Raw genomic sequence first — 13,388 nt, forward strand, 5'->3', positions numbered from 1 at the left:
CAACACCACTATCCAGCCTTTCTCAACACCAGATCAGACTCCAGGAGCCGTAAATATTCAGATCTGAAAGAACTGCAGTAGCCTCAACCATTAGTGCCAGCAAACACACTGCCCTTGTGAAAGCTGTACTTAAATTGCAGATTACCTAATACACAAAATGAAGGATCCTGCTGAATTTTAAGGGCTTGCATCTTCTGCACAAAAGCAAGCAGTGTCATTAAGAACAGTGCACGGTGTTCCTTCCCAGTCTGTCTTCCTCCAGGGACCGGTCTCCTTCAGTGCCATTGAGTGGAGGGTTGCTCCATTGGGGTGCCAATGCCAAGTGTGGCAGTGCTGTGATGTGCAGGGCTGCTGGTAACATCACGGTGCTGAGCAGGCCAGGATGGGGCAGGCCCTTCCCTGCCACCCTTCCCCAGGAGCTGCCCCAGGGGCCTGCAGTCCTGTGCCCCTGCCAGCCATTTTGATACAGAGAGCTGATAAGCACTGAGGTATCATAAAGGAAATGGGATTAAAGCCAACAAAACGCTCCTTCCACATTGCTGCAGCGTTTATTCAGCCTGAATTCCTGATGGACTCTATTAATCCATCTCTTTGGCTAACTGGGCATTGCTCATGGCACAGCACAGCGCGCACAGTGACAGAGCAGCGGAGGCGTTACGGGCTTCAGCTTTTACAGCAGGTGTTTACACGGAGCTGGTCCTTGTGGAAGGGCTCCTTACAGGATGGCTGGCCCTCTGCAAACAAAGCCGCAGCACTTGGGGCTTCTCCAGGGCTGGGAAGTGCTACGTGCAGGCACGGAATCGTCATGGCTAGGGATCAAGGCTGATTAGTGCCACGGAGAGCGGCTGCGATTAAGCAGGTTGGCTCCTCTCTCCCTTTCTCTTGTTTACCTGGGATCCAAGCGCAAGGCACGAGTGATGACAGGAGAGTGAGGGGAGCAGGGTGGGGAAGGAGCTGATGATTAAAAACACGGGAGCAATACTCTGAGACACACAGTCACCGGAACAGCAGACAAGCAGACCAGAGGCAGACAACGACAAGCTGACCTGCTGATTTGTCGCCCAGTCCTGGAAACCCCCATGCACCACGCCACTACCGGCAGTCCTTCAGTGAAATGCCAAAAGAAACATCAGCACCACGTTGACGATGATGAGGAAGAGCAGGATGACAAAGACCACTACCCGCTGGGTCTCCGGGTTCATGTTGCAGCGGAGGAAAGTGTGAAGCACACTCCATTTGTGCCTGCTTCTGTCGGGGACCTTCGCCATGGCTTCAGCCCCCGCAAAAAAAATAAAAAATTAAAAAAAAAAAAAAAAAAAAAAAAGAATAAAAAAAGCTTAAGCGCCTGCCAGGGCAGGATGGGGCAGAGGGCCGGGAACAAAAGCTGTTTGCAGCTCTCAAAAGCCGAAGTGTAAAGGGCTCGGCACAGCCACAGCACGTGTGCCGAACGCCCCCTCAGCTCAGGGCGAGCCGGGCAGCAGATCCCCGGGGCTCCACGTCTTCTGTGCCCCAGGAGCCGTCGCCATCGCTCGGGCAGGAGGAGGACAGGGGGTTCCTTGTGGCGGAGCTCCGCAATCCGGCTGCGATGTCGCTTCGCAGAGCGCGGCGATTCGCTGCGCTCCGTCTCCAGGATACAGCGGGCCCTGGCAACGCGAGCAGCGCCGCGCGGAGCCGCTCAGCACCATTAGCGGCCGCTTTTCTAAATCCCTCCACCCGCACGCCCGCTGTGCCAGCAGGAGAGGCGAGTCCTGCCGGGAGGTAAATCCCTGCTCGGGCGGGGCCGGCCCTGCACAGGTGAGGGCACACGGGCGGCTGCCCGCACACCTGAGCGTGCAACAGGTGCGGGGCGCTCGCAGGGGCACGGCAGGCGCAGCCCTGGCTCCCCCCGAGCCCACGAGAAACAGCTGCTGCTGGATTCTGCGCTTCGCTTCCCGGCACCATCCCGGAGCCACAAAGCCTAAAGGACTTGGCTCCCTCTGCCAACGCCTCCGTGGGTCTGAGTCACTGCAAATCTCCAAACCTCTGCAACCAAAAAACCTTTATTCAGCTCTGCAGAGCCCTAAACGTGCTTTCATGAACTGAACTTTTGCTGCCGGACTGCAAAGTTCACCGAGCACCAAGCTGCTACAGTCACGGGTTCCCCAGCTGAGCTGTCTCGCACCCGTGCTGGGCGAGGAACAGAGGAAGGGTTAGGGACAGATCTTGGAGAGCACCAGCACAGGCTCTTCCACTGCAGCCCTTGTGTTTCCTTTAGCCAGCAAAGCAGAGCCCACCTCTTACTCAACAGCCAGCAGCAATCGCTTCCCAGGAGAGGAGGAGGAGGACTCGGTATTCAAATCCTTCATTGACACTTCACATCTTCCAGTTCTCACTTTTGCCACACATTCCCTGTCATGAAACCGAGGGATATAAATCCAGCAATCCTGAAATTGCCTCAATCCAGACCTTGGATTTAGGGCTGGGTAAGGCTGGAGCTGTGTGTGGAGCTGCAGATGGAGGATGGAGTTATCCAAGAGGATGACTCTGCACTTTACACAGAAGTTTCCAACACGGCCACACACATTCCTAGGAGCAGAAAGCAGAACACGAGGTTCCCCCCCTAAACAAAACACCTCTGGTAGCCTCCATCTCAAGGAAGGGCTGTGCGGGAGCAGCCACACCATGTGGGTACAAATGGAACATTTTCAGCTTCTCTCACAACTGAGAAACAAACTAACAAAAAAGCTGTTTGGTTTTTTTTTTTTCATGTGTTAGCACATCATTGCCCATAATGTTTCTTGGGGATCTGTACAGCTGCTGTATGTATCCTGGAAAACAGCAGGTAAGATATTTAAATGGGGAAAGGTTTAAGTTGTGCCAGCCTCAGCAGGGGCTATACAGAAAGGGCAGTCAAAACTTCCATTGTCTCCTTGTGCTTCTGCAGTGTTTAAGACAGCTGTCTTTCTTAGTCATAATAAAATTAAATCAAGAATTATTTCAGTTTCTCATTTCTGAATATAAAGATCCTGCAAATCTCCTTGTCTGTAGCCTAAATATAGAACAAGGAGAATGATGCATAGGATGAGGTCTTGTGCTCTCAATGCAGCTTCAAGACCTGTAGGAAAAACCTCACAAACAGAGCAAACTGCTGGGATCTACAGGCTGCCCAAGCTCACCAGTGTTTGAGCTTTTGGCCTGCAATGACTTAATGGCTTCACAAAACTATTTCTCCCTGCCATGTGCACCACAGCAGAACACTTCAAGGCTTGCAGACTTCAATTTACTGAAAGTTCTTCAAGTCCACAGCTGACTCGCATCATTGCATTGTTCAGCTCCTGGGCATTCTGCAAATCTTGTCTGGCTCTGAAGGCTTTTTATGCCTGACTGAGTTTGGATATAAGCCACCAAGCAAGATTTGGGTGGGATGTAGATCTTCAGGAGAAGCTAATTATGGTGAATGGGAAGCATGATCACACCCACTTCTCTGAAACCTGCACAGCAGCTACTATCTTCTCCAAGCACATAGTTAGACTGAAAAGAAATGGATAAACTCCAGTGATTCAACAAGGCCAGCAGAGCTACACTGTTGGTACTGCAGGATATGGGGTAGTTTCTAAAATCCATTATATAATTCTCCCCCAGTTTCCTGAAATTTTTGCCACTTATGAACATGCTAAAAGATTTGAAGGTAAAACCGCAGAAAATTTGAGGACATCTGAAAGAGGAAAGCAGTTCACTTCTTGGATGCTGCTCTGAGCTCCCCCAGAAAAAGAAGTCCAGGGGAAACTGATGCCACAAAGAAATTGCAGGGGGAAAAAAAGGCACAAAATTGTAGTGAAAGGTACATTTTCATATAACTCTGTGGTGTCTAAGAAACACCCCAAGCCCCAGCTCTGTTCCTTTGCTCTTCTGATGTGCAGACCCAAGTGCCCCCCTGCACTACATTGCCTGGGCACAAATAAGATTTTCCTTGTGTACATCTTGGAGCATTGCACAATTGATGTTAAGTGGCATTCACCCTTGTGACCCCTCAGTGAAGAGAAACTGATCTGGACAAGGACAAAAGAGTGACTCTAGCTGTGACCTGGCTTTTGTTTCCACCCCCACACAGTGAATCCCCTCTCACAAGGTCTGTGGCAGAGATGCTGCATGGAGGAGTCACTTCCATGGTAACTCCAAGTGTTTGCACTGAGGGGGCTCTCTGCTAAACATCATGTGGCATTTTTCCATCATGGAAATAAAGCCTCATTCTTATTCCTCACTGATCAGACATGCTTCTGTGGTAGGTGGCATCAGCAAGAGATAAAATAACTGCAAGTTTTACCTCATGGCTTGTAATACAGTGGGGCTCACTTTGTATAACTATCACTGAGGGAGCATATTTCAAATAACTGTTGCACAATCTCCACTGGAATCTAATTTGCAATTGTAATAATTTCCTTTCGACACTTCCTCTAAGAGCCATCCTCAGCCAGGACTGCACCATGGGAATAATGCTGCCACTCAAACAGAGCAAGCAGTGAGCACAGCAAAGCCTCAAAGGCCTGGACACACACAAAGCCCTGCTGCAGTCCTAGAAGCTGCTCAGTGACCAAGGGGGAGTGAGTTATTCAAGAACCCCCAAGTCTAATATTAATATTACTATTAGATTAATTAATATAATATCTAATATTAGATAAAATAGAGAATAAAGACATGCCTTCATTTTTCATCAAAATGATACTAAATATTGCCCAGTCTTTACTTATCACCATGCAGCACACGAGGCCTAAGCTTTTGAGGACTGCTTTAGGTGTCATTTTTAGGTGGCCAGGAATATACAGACAAACCCATTGTCTACCAGTGAAAAAGGTGTTTCCATATTGTAACAGCTGAACTGGGAACTGAAAGGCACACACACATAAATGTGAACTGTAATAAGCAGCACAGGTGTACCAGTAGAACAAGCAGATAAATAACCAAGGAGACAAGCAGTGAAGCAGGATCCATCAAGCTGGGAAAGCAAAGAGCTTGCGTCCCACAGCAAGGCCACCGAGAGTGCTCGTATGGGGGACCAGCCCCACCTTTCTCCTCTCTCCTGGTGAGCAGGCTGGGAAAGTAAAGCTCCAAGTAGAACACTACATACCATGCTGGAGCACATTTCCAGGACTTCCTATTCTTGCCTTGTCACAAATAGGAATGTGCTTGCTACAAGTGCAAGAAATTCAACAAGAAATTCAGCTCCTCTTAAAGGCAAGGATATATTGGTATTGTAGGCACAAATAAACCATGCTCTAAATATCCCTAGACAGAAAAAGAGCTCTTACTGGGTCATTTATCAACACTCTCCCTCCAACAAGGTGAAAGGTATATTATGTAAATATTAACAAAGCCAGAAGTGCTAAAACTGAGCCTGGACTGGGCCCAGCTGACACACAGACACCTCCCACCCCAGCTGCCAGCTCAGGGCAGAGCTCATGGACACAGCAGGCAGGCAGCTGCAGGGTTTGCTGGCTCTGGGCGTGCAAACACAGCCTGGAGCATGCAAATGGGAACTCCTTTACAAGTTTCCCTAAGCTATTCCTAAAGAGGAATACCTTCTGAGGCAGCTTTCCTCTCTGTTGTTGCACCAATGAAGCCACAGACAAAAATATGAACTCCCCTGTCCCTCTGGTTGGCATTGCTGGCTGTTGGAATGCTGGGCATAAACAAGTGCAGAGGGAGAGAACACATTCAGCACATCCAGAAATGTTTAATGCTGCAACAGCCAGATTCACCTGGGTCCACACAACTGGATGTTTCTCCCTCTTCAACTTCTCTTTGACATAAAAATCACCTAACTATTACTGACCTTTCCATTATACAGAGCTGTTGAAGAACTTCTTAGGGAAGAAGCTTCTGTTGACTTTTATTTTTTTTAATTGGGTGATAAAAATACTTCTATCTATAGCACTGGTGTGATGAACCATTTCAAATGCATCTTTTAAAAAAGAATCCAGGCTGAGTGGATGTTCAGTGGATGACAGCTCAGCAGCTGAAAAGGCTGACAATGAAATTGTGAAAGGGGCAAGTATTTGTACTTGCAAATCATTCCATGGAAACCAAGTTTCTTTAACTTCCAACTATCCCACAATTACACTCTTCCCAGCATTCAAACTAAGCAGCTACCAACCCTGCTATGCACTGACTAAACACTCAGTAACACTGCAGATAACACCTCCCAAAAGGACAGCATTCCTGTTGAGCCACGGCCAGGAAACATCAGAACAAGTACAGCTTCTTCAGCTGCATATGATCGTGTACTTCTAAAACGGAAAACAGTCTGTCAGAGTTTGCTTTCAATTTTTACAGTGTGTGACACTGTGTTACTAGAGCACAGTTACTCCCACTGCATCTTTCTCTAGCTCGTACCGCATGGTTTAAGCCCACTCAGCTTTTACAGCCAGTACTTCCCTGGGCAGATTATTCATGCAGTGCTGCCAAAACTTTACAAGCTGTTCTTGTGCTCCAGTACTGAGACTCACGAGGTAACTCTCAATGGAAAGAAAATGGGCCTGACCATTTCCTTATGGAGTGCATAGATTAAGGCATGGCCCCACTGGGAGACTGCAAGGAAAGCAGCACTTCAGACTGGCCACCCCTGACTACAATTAATTAAAAAGGAAAAAAAAAAGAAAAAGAGACAATCTGCTTAGAAACCAGTCTTTTGCTTTCAGACTCTACTAAATCTAGAAAATCTTCCAAATTCTCCTAAAGCAAGTTTTCTTTTCAAGAGTAGAAACAGCAACTGGTAGCATGTTTGAAGCACCTGGGAATTACCAGCATGTCCTGAAACTCCAATGCCAAAGGAACTTCTGACACAACACATCCCACACACCCTGGGAGCTGAGGAGAGCTCCAGGGTGTGCTGGGCTAGAGCTAGGCATACCTTTGGGATTTTGGGATGGCAGGAGAGGGATACAGACAGCAATGGCCTGGGAAACAAAACAAAGCATGTTAGGGTAGGTGTGGCAGAGCAAGGAACAAGCAGGGATAAGCAAATACAGGCTGTGGCCTAGGAAGGTGGATATTTTCATTAATTCATAAATTGGACACAGGCAGAACAAAGGATATTGCAATAATGATGCTCTGAAATAAACACAGGCTGAATGGGGTTTGTAGTAAGACAGATGGAAAGACAGGGAATGCTGCATCTTAGACACCAGCAAGATTGAGAGCCTGAATGCAATATCTACAAAGGGTCAGAATAGAAAATGACCACTCTTGTAACAGGGCTGAGGAACAGACGTGCTGGCAATGACATCAGTAGTGATTGAAAGAGGAGGTTGACATTATTTGAATGCTTTTTGGTTTTGTGGTATCCTGTTTTGAGCTGAAAATTTGACAGCCACAGAAAACACAGAATAACAAGGAATGGTCATTTGGGCTCTATGTGGGCTATAACAGAGATAAAAGATACAGCTCAAAAGCAAACTTGGTAAGTGGTTGTTAAGATAATCAGGAAGGTGAATATGGGTTATCAAGGCCCAGCAGTAAATGAACAAGGTGCCCCTCTCCTTTACTGGCAAGGCAGCTATTAGGGACACAGGAATGTGAAAAAACCAGGACATTCAGTCTGTATTGGATAGCTCACACACCCTGCTTTCATTTCATAAAACCTGTTGACATGAAGACTTGCCAGCAGCGAGTCAGTGGAACAAGTCAGAAACAGGATCTTCTCTAAAGATCACAGATAACATCAGCTAGAACTGAAAAAAAATAACCCCCACAACACCTTTCTAGGTCACTGCTGCCTGTAATCCAAAACTTGAAGGAAGAAGCTGAACTCGATGTCCCCTGGGGCCCCGAGGACAGCCTGACAGGGCTGTGGCACAGGAGGTGTGCGGGGCAGCCCCACTGCTGGGGACAAAGGCTGCTCTGTTCCCTGCCCGTGGAGTGTTCCCGGTGGGAGCAACGGGGTCAGTGCAGGAACATTTCCTCATTTTGCTGCAAGGAGAGGCTGAGTGACCTGACTGAAGAGCTGAGGCACCAAGGAGAGCTGGCCCCAAGTGCCCCAGAGGGAGGGGGAGCCTTCCCATGAGCCTCAGGAGGAGCAGGATTCCACTTGAGCAGTTTGGTTATCGCTGTTGATCTTTCTGCTTGCACCAGAGTGGGAATATAAAACTGCATGGAATATGCCAGTGCCTTCACACCATCAAACCATGGCCAAACTTCTTGCTAACTCAGCCCCCAACTTATCAAGTGTAGGACAAGGGGTCTTGGCCCCCCTACTTGATGGGGAAGATCTCTTGAGGGATTAACAGTGCTATTTGAAGGGTCAAAAGAGTCAGGAGGGATTTTATTTTTCCACCACTGGGATCAATTGTCTTCAGAGAATTAGGAAAATTCTTTGCAGAGAAAAGCTGCTTCAGATCAGGGTTTGGAGAGGAGAACAAATCCAAGAAATGTTCTGATATCAAAACCATGCTGAGAGGAACCCGAGACACAAGTATGGTATAAAATGAGAGATATTCACTTCCCTGTCTCTATGCAAACACTTTAAGCCTGGAATAACCTCTGCAATAACTCTACCCAGCATTCCCACTCTCTCACATTCCTTCTTTATCCCCTTCTCTCAGTAAATCTTTGTACTCCAATATCCACTTGGTTATTGCGCTGTTATCCATCCCAGGTGTTTCTTGAACTGGTAAACTGTGGCATGGAAATCCCCAAACCTATTTTTAAAATAAAGCCATTGGCAGACCAAATTGTAACAGCAAGATTCTTCAAAACAGACTTTGCACACCATCAGGCTCCTGTTTCAAGCAGTGGCAACATCATTTTAATACACTTCTGAACTAAAATCTTTGTTGGGCTGCAAATATTGCAGTGCTTCTAATGCTCTTCCTCCCATAAAGCAGCACTGGAGAGTTAGATACCAAACCAAGGATCCCTGAAAGCCAAACAAGGAGCTCCTGAGGACAGGCTAAATTCCTTCTTTGTATCAGAGAGAGGGCAGGTTTGAAAGGTTTCCACTTTACACATGGATAGTGAAATCATTCCCCTTCACCTGCACATTTCCTGGCTTCATTGCACAGACCCTGGTGAGGTGCAGGTGAGAGCCCTCAGCAGGTAGAACACGAGGACCTGCAGGGGTTAGAGCCTGCCTTGCCCCACAGGAGGATTTGAAGGTCTCAGTGGTGCTGTGGTAAATGGCCCTCACAAGCTAAAAGTGGCAGGCAGGAAGCCAAGACCTTCTGCAACACAGCCCTTATCCCTTGGACAGTGCCACTGCTACAGGTTAAGGAGTCCTTTTAATGGGATGCCAAAACATTTCTCTTCAGGATTAAGAGACCTCTTGTAAACACATCATGTTGTCTTTAAGCAGAGGGGAGCATCAGACAGAGTTGTGAGAACCCATGGACACACTGGATAAAATACAGGCAGTCTTTGAGGTGATTTGGCACAAGTAGCTTTAGGAGTTAAAACATTCTTGGATCATTTTTTCTCCAAAGGGAATACTATTTGTGGAGCCAAGCCCCTCTTCACACGCAAGTAACTGGGAACATATTTAATGCAGATAAAAACAGACATTTTATTGAGTCCCCTATACTCACAAGAGATCATTAACAAGCGTTAACAGAAGCTGTTAGTCTTTACAATATAACAGCTGGCAGGGCTGATGTAAGAACTCCAAAGCCATCACTCTGTCTCCAGTTATCTTCTCTGAGTGACGTATTTAGCTCTGTTTTGCAGCTGGGGATGAAAGTTTGGGCAGTACCTCCCCCTCCTCAAACACTTCTGTGTGCATGTGGGGGCACACCCATACCCACAAAGAGATGAAAGCCAGAGGCTGACTCTCCTGTTCTGCTGCTCCAGCTTGGCTCCTGGAAGGAGGAGTTCGATTCTCTGAGAAACCAAGCCCATAACCCACTCATCCCCTAATGCACCTGCAGCACTGTCACACCACAGAGTTTTGATTTGGGAGTTAGAACTCTAACAGCCCCCCATTATTTTTACCCTAAAAAACAAGACTGAATGTTTTTTATTTGTTCCTAATGAGTATCAGATTAATTGGGGTATTTAGAGAAAGCATGGCCCAGCAAAAGAAAATGTATTTTATAGAAATACTTGTGTGTGGATTGAACTCCTGGTGGAGTGCATGCTGCAGACCCATGGTAAGGGAGCTAGCTGCCCTCATCTCCCATGGTTGAGAACAAACATTTCGATGGATAAGGACTCACTGCATGACTGCAGGTGTGAAAGCACATCCCATTTCTCCCACCTTTCCAAAAAACCCTGACATTCCCTCACAAGACAGCCTTTCCTCAGTGCTGAGTGAGCTACACCAGCTTCCATCACATTCCCTGCATCTTCAGCCTGCTGAGGGAGGATCCCTTGCTCAGGGCACGCCCAAGTCCCAGTGCTAAGGAGGACGTGGGAAAATGGCACAGAGCAGCCCCAGCTGCCCATGGTAGAAGGCAGAAATATAGCTCTGGAAACCCCTGGGACCACTTAGCTACTGATCCTGATGTTTGATGAGACATAATTGCCACAGAGCATTCAAATATACCGATTTGCTTTAAATCCACTGCAAAAACCCCTCTGAAACAGCCTTAAAAGTCTGCAGACCAGAAAACCCTAAAAACTAAATCCACCAGGCAGTAAAAGAAGTCACAACTCTGACTCTGTACTCTGAACACTCACATTTAAGCAAAGTTACGCAAGCACCTGGGACCAAAATCAGGATGCAGTGAAGATTTATGTCCACAGGGGAACATTATTTCTTGTCCTTGACAGCACTGAGCTTTACACTATATTCTGCAAATAAATCATATCTGCTGCTTCTGGAGCACAGTTGTCAGCCTTGGCTGCAGGAATACGTGGGACACAAAAGCAAGCATCAGGCCCTCCAGAAGGGGAAAAAAACCCCCAACTCAGTGGGTTCTGGCAGGTGTTTGTTAACTGGTTTCTGTTTGCTTTAGCAATATACTCACATTAAGAATCAAAAGTGGTAATAAATCTCTTCTTCCAGATTACACAAGAATGTTCTGTATTGCTTCCATATCATCAGTAATTCAGTTTTCAGTCTGGAAATCCGTTGTGACCACAGATTTTGCAATCTGTTCTGTACTCTTTTAAAGAAAAGGAATGGCAATATTTTGTGGCACTATTTAAAAAGGTTTCTGTCTTATGAAATTTGCCCTCGTATAGTACACAAGAGATTTCTATTAATTAGAATGAAGATAAATGAAGTGAAAAAGGCTATGAAGGATATTATTCCTGTTTAACAAAATCAGTTTTTCTGACTTCATCTGTATTAACATTTTATGAGTCTGGGGGTTTGATTTGGTTTTGCTGTTTGGTTTTGGTTTTTTCCTTTAAAAAACCCCAACAGTTCATGAGTCTCTCCTGCATAAAATTGACAGGTCTGGGAGAAGCACTGGGTCAAAGAGCATAGCACCAGAATAATGTTTTAGAGACTCAGTAAGATGGAGAGAGTACTGCTCCAGTGTCTGTTGCCCTGGGTACATGGCAGATGCATTGTTTGTGCCACTTTGAACATTCTTCTGAATTAATGCCTTTGTTAAATCAGAAACATGTATGTTGGAACCAATTAGCTTAATTGCATCTTGTCAACAACTAGGGTAGCTCAAACATCTGTAAGACACGATGATATTGTCACTTTAAAACACAAGGCAGCAGTGGTTACGTGTCGTGGATAAAATCCTGGCCTGCTGAAGCCAATGAGTTGTGCCTTTCCTCAGGAACAAGACTTCACATACCAAATTCCAAACTTATCAGGCATAGAGCTGTATGAGATAAGCAAAAATTGGGAGTGTTGCTGTTATTTTCTGAGCACTTGGAGCTTTGCTTTCACAAGATGGGCACGGTGCTGTTCATGGAGGGCTGCAAGGGCTGTGTTGAACTGCAATTCATTTCCTGTAAAGCATGGAGCCACATGGGCCCTTCCCACAGCAGGACACAACAAACCCTCAGGACACCTCAGATATTACCAAGCAAAGTGGTCTAAGCTTCCTCACCCAGACCAATTACTTAGTGGGGAAAACTAGACAGCTTATCATCACCATGGTCGCTCCAGAGCCAGGCAGGCAGGTTTTTATATGCCTAATCCCTCGTGTTCTCCACTTTAGGCTGCATTTAACACATTTAATGAAGCTTGAAGCTGAATCTGTCCTATACATAAAATTCACAGAGAACTGAAAGGACAGAATCACAATGTGTTTGCAGTACAGATTTTTCTCTTACTGCATTTTCACCCAATGAGACCCTGGATGCAATAAAATACAAGGATGGGGTCTATATCTGGAGTGAACACAAAGCAAAGTCTACCAAGTACAAATCTAAATACAAAAATCTCTTTTTCTGAGCATCCAGAAAGCATTTGAAAGAATGTCAAACAGATGCCCCAAGAAAATTACTTCCCCTGCCTCTTTTCTCATCCCAAACCCTTATTATTACTTTTTGATTGATTTTTCTTGGCTCTTACACACTCTCATGCTGATCTTCTTATGTGGGCTCTATACAACCTTCCCAGCTTTCTTTTATCCCTCTCGTGTTCTTGCCAATAAATTATTCCAGTTTTATGAAAGGTTTCTTTTTTATTTCATAATAATTTTCTCTTGATCCAAAATGAACTAAAACTCAGTGGCTGGGTGTTTTGTTCTTCAGTGCAACACTTGGTCTGCCAACTGCCTTAAAAATGTATTTCAGCCTTCTCTGTTTATTTGAAAGCTGTTTCTTCCAAGAAGGCTAAGAATAATGTGGTTACCATAGTTTCCATATCCACAACCAATAAAAGGCAACTGGGAATACAATAAAACAAAGCTGAGACTACTCACAAAATGTGACTGAATGAGTGAACATTGAAATCTTCACCCTACATCACTCCTAGCATGATGGGAACTACTCAGGACTAATCAATAGCCACCTTTTGGTCCAGCAGAGAAGATAAGGAAAAGCCTGTCCAGCTCCCAGATTTGAGATATTTCAATTCCAACACTTAAAGGTGTCTGTGGTTGTGGAATTCCCATCTCACAGATTTAGTGTTTCACTGCAGAGATTTTGTACTTTCCTGTAATCTCTTGTTCCAGGAAGCGATTGTGTAGGCAGCGCTTTGCTAAGGCTCACTGGCAGCAAGTGATGGATTAATTACCCCTAGGAACCAGTTGACAAAGTAAATAATGAACTGTTTGTTCTTCGGTTTTGTTGGCTCCTGAACAGGCAAGATTCTAGGGAATAAGCCAAAAATAATCTTTTATCTTTCAAGTCAACTGGCCAACAAAACCCCACATACTTCATAGATTATACAAATTACACCTGCTTTGGACACATCCATTTGCTTTCCTAATTACAAGTGATGGAATTTTGCTCTAATAAAATGAACTTCTAGGAAATGAAAGAAAAGCAATTATTCTTGATAATGAATA

General features: G+C 45.7%; 1 protein-coding gene and 1 long non-coding RNA gene across 12 annotated transcripts in view; both read right to left on the reverse strand.

Annotated features, from left to right (window-relative positions):
- Positions 1 to 13,388, reverse strand: part of ARHGEF4 (Rho guanine nucleotide exchange factor 4) — a 214,955-nt gene that overhangs the window by 27,663 nt on the left and 173,904 nt on the right. Inside the window, exon 1 of one of the 11 annotated variants that reach the window (XM_086843928.1) lies at positions 146 to 1,743. The exons of 9 other annotated variants lie outside the window; for them this stretch is intronic. The gene's annotated coding sequence lies outside the window, so the exon portion shown is untranslated. Of the gene's footprint in view, positions 1 to 145; positions 1,744 to 13,388 lie in introns of those variants that run through there. One more of the 11 variants, XM_023933536.2, reaches the window with a different exon arrangement.
- On the reverse strand, positions 2,633 to 5,166 carry LOC147651179 (uncharacterized). Its single transcript, XR_015274498.1, has 2 exons — positions 5,105 to 5,166; positions 2,633 to 3,510 (listed from the first exon to the last, which is right to left on the reverse strand). It is a non-coding gene; the product is annotated as an uncharacterized LOC147651179 (long non-coding RNA).

The sequence above is a fragment of the Cyanistes caeruleus genome, chromosome 10 (assembly GCF_971803275.1).
Source record: "Cyanistes caeruleus chromosome 10, bCyaCae1.hap1.1, whole genome shotgun sequence".
Classification (NCBI taxonomy): Eukaryota; Metazoa; Chordata; class Aves; order Passeriformes; family Paridae; genus Cyanistes; species Cyanistes caeruleus.